Source organism: Chelonia mydas, chromosome 4 (assembly GCF_015237465.2).
Source record: "Chelonia mydas isolate rCheMyd1 chromosome 4, rCheMyd1.pri.v2, whole genome shotgun sequence".
Taxonomy (NCBI): Eukaryota; Metazoa; Chordata; order Testudines; family Cheloniidae; genus Chelonia; species Chelonia mydas.
This window is the reverse complement of record NC_057852.1, coordinates 124,791,748-124,805,721: the sequence shown is the minus strand read 5'-3', so window position 1 is coordinate 124,805,721 and position 13,974 is coordinate 124,791,748. Positions and strand designations below refer to the sequence as shown.

Sequence of the window (13,974 nt, the reverse complement as noted above, 5' to 3'; positions counted from 1 at the left end):
CAAAAAACTAAAAAAAATCCAAGCTTAAAACTGAACTAGTACTGCTAGATAATAGCCCAAAGCCCAATGGGAAATACAGATTTCCAACAAGGTCAAACAGCTGCTCTGAAAATTATCTGAACTATTCGTTAGAAAGTACAAAAGCCTACTTCTCAAAAATAGTCTAGCGCCTGTACTAGAACATTATCAGCACTTATTTTCTTCTTCTATAAAGGACACTGCTCTAGCTAAGGTACACAGCAGGATAGAAGTACTAGAAGATAGAAATCTTTGCTGAAGAAAGTTTAAAAGAGCAGTGTGGTTAGAGGTAGATATGTTTTAGTTCACACCAGTGTTTGCAATTCAAATCATTTAAAGTTAAGTTGCTTCATAAGTAACACAGCCAAACTGGAAGTGCACAAGCTCATACAAAGAAAGATAGGGTTTCCTTCCCCAAATCAGTAATCAACGTTCGCTTTTATAAGTCACGTTCCTGCTCGGAGTTTAAAAACAACCTGAAGCGTGACAGGAAAATTCACCACATAACTGAACATATGATATTTTTTAAGAAACTAATACTAAGCACATGAATATTTTAGCTCATTAAAAGTGAAGTCAGCTTGATCAAGACAAGTCAAGGAACAGATCAGTTTCTTAATTTTGTATTTCTTCACAGCAGATAAGACCAATTTACTTTTACATGAAAACTTTTTACTGCTACAAGCACCTTTTACAGTGACCTGCAAAACAAAAACATTGTGTTTGCATGTGATTTTCATTATTTTGTTTTATACATTAGAAACGTCTGTCTTGCCTGCCTATTTTACTGGTGGACTAGGACCAAAGAACTAGTGACATGACACCATAAGTGGCAAGAGATGAGAACCCAAGCAGTTGAGAGGGGATGGGCAGTCTAAACTGCCTAACTCTAAAATTCCTGACAGAGGCTATATCTACACAGCAACTAGACATGCACGGCTGGCCAGCCGACTTGAGCTGTGGGGCTGTTTCATTGCTGTGTACGCTTCTGGGGTCAGGCTGGCTCCCAGGCTGTAGGACCCTGCAAGGTTTCTAATAAGACACATGCAAATAGCCACCCACATGCACTCCACATTAGTGATCAAGTTAACATACAGTACAGCTAACTTTTTTTTAAATAAAGTGAACACAGGAGCCAAAGCTAGTCATAATACACTGACTAGATATCAGCAAACTGAACAGGGTCATAGTATCCCACAAGTTAACTGGATTACATTCTGCCCCTCAGAAGAATTTGGTCTCATCTTCCAACCCTATTCAGTTTATAATCACTGATATAGCACTTTCCATGCTAATCATTTAAAAAATGCATTATAAAAGGTAGGTTAGCATTACTTCCCCCTCCCATCATTCAGATGGGGAGCCAAGAGAGAGGTTAAGGATTTGGACCAGAAGCCATATTTTCCAAATCCTAGCCCTGTATCCAAATCAATCCCCTTGTTCACAGCAGTTTTCTTCCATTCGCTCCCCTACTTTATTTGCAAGTGGGTTCTATATAGTTACAGCAGTTTCTCATTTTCTTGATCAGGATTCTAGCCTGAACCAAAAAAATACCAAAAAATCATCTAGATATCATACAGCTATATACTGTAAATATGGCAAATCTTATTTTTAAATTTACAAGTTTGGCAGAGATCAAAGCAATTGTTCTTACAGACCTGCTGCACTCAGTCTTTGTAAATATAAATCCCACGTGAACAGACAAGAAACACGGAGGTCTTCTGCAAATAAATGTATATATTCATATTTTGGATGGAGGCTGAAGACAAGTTGGAATGAAAGTGGTGGAATTTATTAACCATTCAAAGCACTGCAAAATTTCACTTACAAATTTTTTGGCTCTAAATGAGCTTTGAGCACCAAGTTGTAGGCCACTACCACAGCTGATCTTTGACCTTGCAAGAGTTGTCTCAGAACATCTCTTCAGCATGCTTGATATCTGGGCAGATCACCATCCTTGTATTAGCCAAAAGGGGAAGCGGACTAGCCCCACATGACATGACAGCCGAAGTCCATCTCATAGTTACGCTCCCTATGTTTGAGTTTGGAGATATAATTGCAGCACAGAATATTTTTTAAAGCTGCAATAGCGTACAGATTCCTGTGAAGCAGAATATATATTTTTGAGACCAGGGGAGATAACTTATCCATGAAATTCAATGCAATTATGCATGTATGACAGAAGCATACCACCAATATTGGCAACTTTTTGCCATTATGGATATACCTTGTGACAAGAGTTAAAAATTAAAAGATTCAGGGACATTGTTTGAGATCTTCATTTTTGCTAAAGTAAGTAATTTAGGCCACAGTACTGCTAATAATTCAATCATACATAACCCAAAGATCACAGAAAAGGACCAACATGACCTCATTTTAAGAGCCACAATGCATACCAGGAGTGGAAAGTAAGGTTCAGCTAGCTAATTACTAAATACTACACTGTTGAGCAGAGTAAGCATTCCTCGTTCACTCTAACAAGACAGTTCAGAAGCCAAAATGAAAAAAATTATTCATATCCCAGCATAGCGTGAGCCATTCAAAGGATGTGGCAAGATATATTTTAGATTAATGTATCTTCTAAATAGAGATGAAGTCTCATTGGAAACAAAATGAGAAGTTATTGGGGAAAACTTTATTTACAGAAAAAAAATACCATTTTTCTTACACAAACACATCTACAAGCATAGGTATGCTTGGAAGAATTAGATTTTTATCACCAGTAAATGTCAATTTCACCATATGCACCCGAACCAGCAAAAAAAATTTCCACCAATAATAAAAGTTTACAGGATGCGAAGAAAAAAATGCTGATTAAGAACTTAGTTTGATTTAAGGATATTTACTTTGTATATTGTGACATTTGATGTTGACAATTTTCATTTTAACAGTTATAAAGCTTTAACTTTTTAAATCTGAATGTCTGTCATGATTGTCTGACCCTTGCTGTCTGAACTCTCCCCCCCATAAATATGACAACTGTGAAAATTAAAAAATTAAAATTTAAAAAGTGCTTTAAAGCAAACATCGATATCAGTCACAAAAAAGAAATACAAATTGAATTCTGCCACACCTAAATATAGGTTTGCACTACAAATACTATGACTATACCTCCCTCATAAGACCACTTGCTACAGTAAGGGGGCTCCTTTCCCCATCTTCCAGTCTGCTCCCTAGACAAAGACCATTTGCTCACTGTGGTTGGTCTATGAGCAGGTTTAATAAGGTCCAGTTAAAAATCACAATTGATATTATTGCATCCCTCCTGCGAACTCTGTTCTGCCAACAATGGCAGACTTGATGTTCCATTCATTCCTTTCTCCCACAAGTATTTGACTTTTTCCTGCCATCCCTCTGTGCTTGGAAGGCCCTTCTTCCCATTTCAGTCCACCAAGACATTACCCCTTTCTCATACAGGCCTCAGTAGCAAAGCACTTAGACTTACAGTAAGCCTATTCTTATGCTAAAGTCAAACGGACTTCATAAGGACTCAAACACATTCTTAGTGCTTTGCTGACTTGGAACCTTAAATCCCCTCTGAAAACTCACTTATTCCACAACAGTGTTAATGTTCACTGCTATCTTTATTTTCAGTTTTTACTTCATCGGGACTTTGTATGGGCACAGGGGGTACATACTAGTAATTCCAAGTGCAGTATGGAGACCATAGTTTCTTTCTTGCTTAAAAGGCTCTTATAAAACTTTGGCAAGGGAGCAGAAAGCTCTTTAAAAAAAGTTTTTTTTTGTTTTGGTTTTTAATTTCAAGACCTATTTGAAAGACATCCAGTTTCTGATCATTTTTGCAAAATTAGTATAACTTAGAATTTGTGGAAATGACTCTCTTTTAGAGAGAGTTAAAAGGTCTAAAAACAAGAACAACCCCCCCCCCCCCACATAGTACTTACTGATTGAACACTATATTCAGTATCAATTCTTAAAAGATATCCATCCACCCCATACCAAAAAAACCATGCAGTATCTTAGTTGGAATGTATCCCAAGAAGCATACCAGCATTCCACACATACTAAAATTTAAAGCTATGGAGACTGATACAAATAGTCTTTGTATTCTTATCTATCTCAAAATGCCTGTTGTACTGTATATGAATAAGGAGTGGCAAAAATGTTTTCAGGAATAAGTTTCACACTTAATAAAAGATGCCCAAACAAAAATCTTTACCTTGGAGTTAAAGCTTAGTTGTGTTTTAAAAATGGTAAAGGTGTTATTTATTTTGCACAAGAGTATACTGCACTTGTAACTGTCATTTACTTCAACCAATTTAACATCAAGTTTTTAAAAAATTCTCAACAAAATCTTTATTGTTTGAGTCCTAAAATGTTCAAGACTGAAAGAGAATTCCTAAACTTCTCTGGAAGATATAAGAAGCTGAAAAGAAGAGCACACGCCAGTTTGAATGTGTTATGTATGTTTATGTTGTGGGTCAACATTTCCTTATTAAAAGATTGTAATTTCATCAGGTACCATGGTGACTGGCACCATGTAAGAACCTAGACAGATTTCTAAATACTATTCCCCATTTCAAATTGAAATGGGATCTTGAATATTTCAATGAGTTAATGCTGCAGAAAATTTTTGGACAGTAAGAAAAATTCTGTAGCCACTTAGTATTTTACAGACATATTTTTATTTAAATCTATTTTATTTTCTATTCTATTCCTTATTGGAATTAAGCCTGTTGGGCCTGTTATGTGGAGGTGCGTGTATGATGGGAATGGACCTAAAAATATCTATAACTAGGGTTCCGAGAAATGTTTTATTTTTCAGGATTTTTTCCTCTTTTATCTATTACAAATGTGTTTTATTTCTTTTTACTACACTTACATTAATATATCTCAAATGACCATATATAAGTATCTAAATCCAACATTTTCTTATATCATTTCATTAACCATTATTACTCTTAAGACACGCACCAACCCACGCCTCCATTAACCCACCCCCTCACCCCAAAATGCCCCAGACAGCTCCTTAGGGTTCCCCCCTTGAAATTTACCTAGTACTGCAGTCCACAGATAACTTCCACTTCCCATCCCCACTTAGTGACACAAACCCCACAGGAAATCAGAGATCTTCCCAAACACTACTGCTTCCTACTCCAGTCATAGAATATCAGGGTTGGAAGGGACCTCAGGAGATCATCTAGTCCAACCCCCTGCTCAAAGCAGGACCAATCCCCAACTAAATCATCCCTGCCAGGGCTTTGTCAGTCCCCGCATCACATCCTCAGGGACCTCATCCACTCTTTTTTAAAGGTATATAAATATAAATATATTCCTCCTCCCACAATGAACCTCATCCCCCAGTCCCTTTAGCCCCATAAACTGCACCCTACCCCCCCATTAAGCCCCCATTATTCCCAGGAATCCCTCCCCCTTTACATAATCTCCCTCTCCAATTCAATCCCCAGAAATCCCAACACTACTGTCCTTAAATATTCCTCTTACTACACTGAGGGTATGTCTATACTACCCGCCGGATCAGCGGGCAGCGATTGATCCAGCGGGGGTCGATTTATCGTGTCTAGACTAGACGCACTAAATCAACCCGCGAGCACTCTGTCGACTCTTGTACTCCAGCACCGTGAGAAGCGCAGGCGGAGTCAACAGGGGAGTGGCAGCAGTCGACTCACCGTAGCGAAGACACCGCTGTGAGTAGGTCTAAGTACATCGACTTCAGCTACGTTATTCACGTAACTGAAGGTGCGTAACTTAGATTCCCCCGCGAGCGTAGACCAGGCCTGAGCCTCAGCCCCTCATTAGCCTTCAGGACCTCTCCCCATCCCCCTTTTATGTATTCCCCTTCCCCACTGAATCCCAAACCCCCCCCCCACACACACACTAGCCTCCTCTAGGGGGTAGTAGGGCCTGGGAAGGGACTTTCAGAGTGAGCCTACCTGGCACTCCCCACATGCCAGGTCACACCACCAGGAGTGGGAGGCCAGGCCTAACTCTATGGGACAGGAGTTGCAGAAGTGACTGCTGGGGGAGCAGGGCTTTTTTTTTTTTTTAAATTCCTTTTCGTTTTGTGTTATTTCACATTTGTGAAATACATGGGGCTCCATCTAAGACGTAAATGTTTAAGTACACCATGTAGGTATTTTTCAGTGAATCAATAGGCTGTGTTTTTCAGCTGAATCAGGCATTCAATCTCTGGGAAAGTTCCATCAGCCAAATTTTTTCTTCTTTAAATGACTAGTGTTGGAAATTTTTTAGGACTTTGTCTAGCATTTTTCAGCTCACGCTAACTCACCTATCAGGGCTTTAACACTGGGACCTTTAAATAGATTTAGATCTGACTATGCATAAGATTTTATTTTTAATTCTACTTTTGCCAAAGAGGCTACCTTACTAATCAATTGACCGTAGGTTGTTCTACATGAAATGCAGCATCTAAAAAAAAAAAATCTGACAACCCCCATCTGGGGGTGGGGAAACTTGGCAAGCCAGTGGAGAACAGCATCCATTACAGGTATAGGCATCATCAATACTTATCATTTACTACTAGCCTCTCTGTCAAACAGGGAAATGCATGCAGGGAACCTGTGGAGATTAGAAGGTCTGCAGGATAGCAACAGCCCAAAGGAGAAACAGAAAGAGACACAGACACATCAAATGAGCAGGATGACTTTTTTCTTGCAGCAGCTAATGGGACCAGGAATCCTCACCACAATGCAGAAATGCAGTTTAGCTCATGATAATGCCACTATCCTAACATGGCAACTTGAATCAATTCAAGTACCAGTATTTATTTTTGCCAATATTTTAAGTATTGCCCCCTTCTTTGTCCAGGAGGTCTGGGCTGTCCATCATTGTGCATAACTGTTCAGACAGTGTGCCCTTCTTCAGTGCCCACCACAGATATCAAAACTTGTCTGGTGGTGCATATGCAGTATAACACATCATGTTATACTGAAGTCACTAAGCAATCCCCTTGCAGCTCAGCAAGGATTCCCACCTCGGGTAAAAACAGGCAAAAATGCAGTTATGTGTATATAGCTTTTATTCACAATACATACAATCCCAGCAGTGGATCTTCTGTGGAGAGAAGCGGCTGTATAGTTTGGAAGGCCTCCATCGGAGTAGAAGGAAAACCAATCTCCTTGGGGACAAGCTAGCTAGAGTAGTCAGGAGGGTGTTACTCTAACAAAGAGGACGGTAAAAAGGAAGAAAGATACGAGATCTCAACTAACAAAACTGGAATTCTGAGAACCCAATTAATCAAGGAACCAAAGGACGTAAAAAGAATTGAATATACACCAGTGCTAGGCACCTGCATAACAGACCATAGAAACTGGATTGCTCATTTAGCAGCATAAATGTGGTCTAGTTAGTATTACTGAAACCTGGTCTGATGATTCGCATGACTGGAACCTTGACATCAATGGTTATAATCTATTTATGAAGGATCAGGTGGCAAAAGGGGAGTGACACACTGTCAAAAATAGCATTACCTGTTTCCAAGTCACTGATAACTCGGAAGAAAATTATCTTGAATGCTTATGGATAAACATCTTAATCAATAAAGCGCAATATGGGGTACTGGTGTCTGCTACAGAGCACCAAATCACACTGTGGAACAAGATTACTAGCTCCTTATGCACCTATTTATAACATGTAGAAAGAAAAAAAAAAAGCTGTGTGATCTTGGGGAATTGTAATTAGAGTGATATGCTCAAGGTCTCAGGTTGCCAATACTAAAATATCCTTGGATTTCCTAAATATTATAGATGACAATTTCCTAACTCAAAAAGTGCTGCAATCAACATGGGGGGATTTTATATTAGACCTTGTATTGACAGATAAAGAGGAAATAATTGCAGAACTAAAAATTAATGATACTGTAGGTACAAGTAATCATGACATGATCGCGTTTATAATGTGGAAACAGAATAAAGTCCAGACCAGTACACACACACAGTTCTTTGAAAGGGGCAATTTCAAAAAGGTGAAAACAATTATGAGCCAAATTAGCTGGGAGAAAATTTAAAATCAGGAAAAAGTGTGAATGACAACTAAGAATGGTTTAAGAACACTATTAGAGCTATCAAAAGCCACAATCTTCCAATGGAGAAAGAAGGCCATATTGGTTAAAAAAATGACCTCGTTTAGAGACAAAGTGAAGGAAGATATAAAAATAAAAAATATATTAACAAATGGAAGAAAGGAGAAGTTGATGGTAGGAATTGTAGAAAACTGACAATGGAATCAAAGGAGCACAAAGAGAAATATATGGCCAGCAGAACTGAGGACAAGAAGATATTAGGAACAAAAAAACAAACAAACAAAAAAAAACCCCTTAACAGTGGTATTGGTCCATTACTAGATGGAAATGGTAGAATTATCAATAGAAATAATGCAGAAAAGGCACGAGTGTTCAATAAATATTTGTTCTGTATTTGGAAAAAACAAATGTAACGATATCATAACACTTTTTCCTATTCCACTAGTATCTCAGGAGGATGTTAACCAACAGCCACTAAAGTCAGACATTATCTAAAAATCTTGGCTGAAAGATCTTGGAAGAGCTGGCTGAAGAGCTCACTAGATCATTCATGTTAATTTTCATTAAGTCTTGGAACACTGGAGAAGTTTCAGAAGACTGGAAGAAAGCTAATATTTTGACAATATTTAAAAAGGCTAAACAGGATGACCCAGGTAATTATAGGCCTGGCAGCCTGACATTAATCCCAAGCAAGATAAGGATTCAATTAATAAAGAATTAACAGAGGGCAATACAATTAACAAAAATCAACATGGGTTTACAGAAACTAGATCTTCTCATCTAACTTGATCTTTTAAAAATGAGATTACAAGATTGGCTGAGAAATAGTGCTGACGTAATATACTTAAGACTTCTGTAAGGTGTTTGACTTGGTACTGCATGACATTTTGATTATAAAGCTAGAGCAATATAAAATTAACATGATCCGCGTTAAATGGATTAAAAATTGGCCAACTGATAAGTCTCAAAATGTAGTTATAAATGGGGAATTGTCATTGAGTGGGTTTGTTTTAATTTGGGCCCTGCAGGGATCGGTTCTTGGCCGTACACTATTTAACATTTTGTTAATGACCTGGAAGAAAACAAAACCACTGAGAAAGTTGCAGATGACACAAAAAATTGGGGAACTGGTAAATAATGAAAAGGACAGATCACAGATACAAAGCAATCTGAATCACTGGGTAGGATGGGCACAAGCAAATAATGTGTGTTTTAATACAACTATATATAAACATACATCTAGGAACAAAGAATGCAGGCCATACTTAAGACTTTTTCCAAGGAAGCAGTGACAAAAAAAAAAAAATATGGGGAAGGTGGTGGATTCATTTGCATATGAGCTTGCAGTGTGATGCTGTGGCTGAAAGGACTAATGTAATTCTTGGATGCATAAAACAAGGGAATCTTATGTAGCAGTAGAGAGGTTACTTTACCTTTGTATTCAGCACTGTGACAGGGTGCTGAGTAAGGAGGGCTTAATCAGCCCCAAATCAAGGGGGATGGATTGGGGCTGGTTGAAGAGCCCTGGGCTTACCTGGCAAGGAGAAACAGCTGCCAACCTAATTAGCCAGGGGCTATAAAGGCTGGCAGGAAGGAAGCCAGAGGAGGGAGAAGTGGGGAAGAGAAAGGCCAGGCACAGAGAGGGTGGGGCCCTCAAGTCTGCTGCTGGCCAGGCCTGCTGCTGGCAAAGTTTGGCTATACATAGATAATAAGGTGGTGGTGAGAAACAGCTGTAAATAAAGAGCACGGTGTTTGCAACAACCTGAGAAGTCCCTGACTGATTTGAAAGGGAAGCAGGGGCAGAAACCAGAGGAGCCCAGCTTATGCCTCGCTACAAGCACCAGCACAACTGCTGCAAGAATACTGTGTCCCGTTCTGGTTCTCATAATTCAAAAGAGATGTTGATAAACTGGAGAAAGTTCAGAGACGAGACAAGAATGACTAAAGGGTTAAAAGACATGCCTTATTGTGACAAATAGATTGAGCTCCTTGAATCCAACTTGAAGAGACAAGTAAGGGTGACTTTATTACATGGGGAAACAAATATTTGATAATGGGCTCTTCAATCTAGCAGAGAAAGGTATAACATAATCCAATGGCTGGAAGGTGAAGCTAGACAAATTCAGACTGGAAATAATGCATATTTTTAATATTTTAATTAACCATTAGAACTATTTACCAATGGTCATGGTAGATTCTCCATCACTGGAAGGTTTCATATCAAGATTGGACGTTTTTCTAAAAGATGCTCTACAAACTATTTTCGGGAAGTTGTGGCCTTTGTTATACAAAGGAGGACAGACTAGATGATCACAAAGGTGCCTTCTGGCCTTGGAATCTAACTCAACTACAGCTGTTCCAATTTAAACATCCTGCAAAGATTGCGTCATTTCACCTGAAGTCTACTAACTCTTTGCTGTGCATGCCCTCAGGGCGTGGAACTCATTCCCACATTGAGCTTGCTATTACTCTCAAACTTTAAGCACATCTGAAAACATGCCCTTTTTGAAAGGTTATGGGGATTATTTAGGTTTCAGAGTAACAGCCGTGTTAGTCTGTATTCACAAAAAGAAAAGGAGTACTTGTGGCACCTTAGAGACTAACCAATTTGAGCATAAGCTTTGCTCAAATAAATTGGTTAGTCTCTAAGGTGCCACAAGTACTCCTTTTCTTTTTGGGGATTATTTAGTTAGTTAGGATTATGGTCAGAAAATGACCATTTTATTTTGTACCCATCACTATGACTGTTTTCAATTACTTCTGCGCTGTCTTCATAGGGGAAAGCTGAAGGGTTACTTTATCGTTATGATTATGTGTATTTCCTTCATGAACAAAGAAGGAAGACTGAATCTACACTCTACATCCTACTTTTTTTTTTAATACTAGTTAGAAGATTATATTTATATATAGCATTAAGTCTACACATCACTTTCAGAGCTAGGCACATTTCCTCCCCTGAAAGGCTTATGGTTTAAGGTAGATGAGACACAGGACAACAGTTCTTCCAATGAATGGAGATAGAATTCTGATTAGATTTTGAAGGACTATGGGAGGGAGGGAAAAAAAATATGACTGTTGGTGGTGGACAGGAAGTGGAGACTTCTAAGTACAAGGAACAGCAAGAATAAAGACATTAACAGGGTGCAGGAGAAGAGATACAAGAAGGAGCATCAAGTAAGAGGTGGGGGAGTGGGAGAAAATGAGAACTGTAGAGGCTGAATGCATCCGATGAAGTGAGCTGTAGCTCACGAAAGCTTATGCTCAAATAAATTTGTTAGTCTCTAAAGGTGCCACAAGTATTCCTTTTCTTTTTGTAGAGGCTTGGAGGCTAGATTATGTAGGTCTTTGCTCAAATTTTTATGCTTAAAATGCAGTGGTGGAGCAGTCCTGGCTTTTGTACAATTATAGATTCTTGTGTATTTACAGCAAACAAACAAGTGGTTTAATTTGCAGGGATAGTGCAATAGTGTTAACCCTATGTAAGGGTGCAGAAACTGTACTAGCAGAAAATAGACCTTCATACGCTATACCATAAAAAGTTTCAATAAATTAAAGCACACATTTCTCAGGGTTTCTTCCCTCCAAAAGACTGTTACACCACATATGTATGTGAATATTATATGCTAAAAAATAGTCATTCAAAAATTAGAAATAAATCAATAGTGGACAAAGTTAACCAAACCACTAATAGTAAAAATGCAAATTGGCTTCAGTTTCTGAAATATTCTTATTTTAGACAATTTAAGCAGGTGCTTAGTTTTTAGTTTGACAGACTTTATTATAGACTAGTATGAGAAACTGGGCAACCTTTGACTAAAACCAAGATTGCCCCTTCTGGCAAATCAAAAACTACCCAAAATGAAGCTTTTTGCAAATAATTTCCCCCAAATCCTACAGCCTATTAGAGGAATGAAATAAATTGTATTTTAATGAGTTAGAATTAATTTACAGTGAGCCTTTTTTGGTAAATAAAGCTAATTCCATAATCTGTTTTAGACTTCTGCCAATTGTTAGCACAGGAAGATCTTAGAGGACTGATTAATCAAGACTCACTTGCAATAAGCCTAACTGCATATTTTAGATGAAGTTAAAATTAATAAAAACACTGCTGATCTCACAATCTATTGATATTTTGTGAATAAGGAGCCCTTAAAAGCCAGAAAAAGACTTGTAATCATTGAGAGAGTTCAACAAAGAACATTTCTTGGCTCCAATCCTGCATCAAGCCTTGCATAGATACTGCCTGGCACATGCTGCAGGATCAAGGCCCATGATCTCATTTCAAATCCATGTTCTGTATAGATTTTAACTAAAATTTTTCAAAACTACTTCACATGACAGAGAACCAATAAAATCAATATCAAAAGAAGAGCACTGACTCACATAATACAAAAATATATTAGTTAAGATCTTATCAAAGAGAATCTTCAATTTATCTGGGGGGATAAATAAAAGGGCTAGCTTAAGATGTTGACATTATAGTTAACGAAGGTTTGCTGAAAAAATTCACTTGGTAAACGAGAAATTTAATGACGACCCTTGGAATATTTTTTTTTAAATAGTGTTTACTTTCATTAAGGTTCACACACTACATACCTTTTAAATGGGCTACGATCACATAACTGCAACTCTCCTTCCCCACCCATATAAAATTCATAATATGATTTTATGATTCTTATGAACAAAACAGTAGTAAAACTAAAACTACCCATCCGACCAATGGTCAGATCATCCCAGGAAACACCAGTTTCAGAAGACTAAGACTTATTGTCTGCTAAAGGAAGAGGTGGAGTCAATTTTATTCACATCTTGGTATCCTACTCCTGCTACAGTTCCTAAAGTTACCTAATTGTTCTTTTATTTCTCACTGATCATAGAGGTTAATCTGGGCTCAGACACTCTGGGAACAAATACTACCTTTCTGAAACCAAGAAAGTTTGCCTATTTCATATTTGATCTCCCAAATTAATTTTGCTTACCATAATACAATAAAGATAAGAATCAGTCCAGTTGAAAGACATCCAACAGTTAAAAGTTCATCCCACAGCACTTTACCAGAACTTCCCTATGTCCTCATCTAAAATTCACCAATAACCACAGATTTCCAGGGTCCCACTCCATTCAACTTGTTCCTTTAAAAGATTAGGTAGTTCTTACACTAACATCAAACACAATATTCCTCATTTTATCTTTCATTATCATCCTTTTAGACTGTCTCCCTCACCAGGCTATCATTAGGATAGCCTTCCTTTGAAGAGGAAGGCAGGTTACATGAATCTCTCCAATGCTGGTGCCAATGAAGTTATGGAAGATGTGTTAAAGGGTGTGGATGATGCTGACCTATGATGACACCACAATGCCAGATTTCTCTCTATGGCCCAAGTGATAGTACTTGATATTGCTTCCATGGGCACCAAACAATGGGATTCTATTTTTAACTGCAGCACATGCTTAAATCTACATCAGCACTGCCTAGTTATGGAAATGTTAACCCATGTACAATGTCTACACTTCCCCCAGCTCACGATTATGCAGATAATGAAAAAAAATGGTTACTCATTCAAAGAAAATTCTCACACCCAGTTGAGTAGGGAAATAGAATTTTGCACAGCTGGTTTAAGGAATGCATTTTTCTAGTACTGTGGGACAATGTTTGGAGAAGCCCTATGAGGATACATCTGTTTCCACTGTTGTCTCTTTATTAGCAGTTTCTTTAATTGCATTCAACTACAGGTTTTGTTGATGCACATTTATCTATGCTGTTGTAATCGGCCAATATATGTTCTGACTCATTTTTTCTTTGACTTACAGAGGTATTAGAGCCTCAAGGGATAACTTAAAGCAGAACATATTTGCATCACAACAGAATGTTTTATTACTGCACCTAATCCCATCTCATGGGAACAGACTTACTTGACTACTTTTCCCTCCAC

General features: G+C 38.1%; 1 protein-coding gene across 15 annotated transcripts in view; it reads right to left on the bottom strand.

The window, feature by feature from the left end:
* Nucleotides 1-13,974, bottom strand: part of FAM53A (family with sequence similarity 53 member A) — a 100,217-nt gene that overhangs the window by 37,474 nt on the left and 48,769 nt on the right. The window lies entirely within an intron of this gene.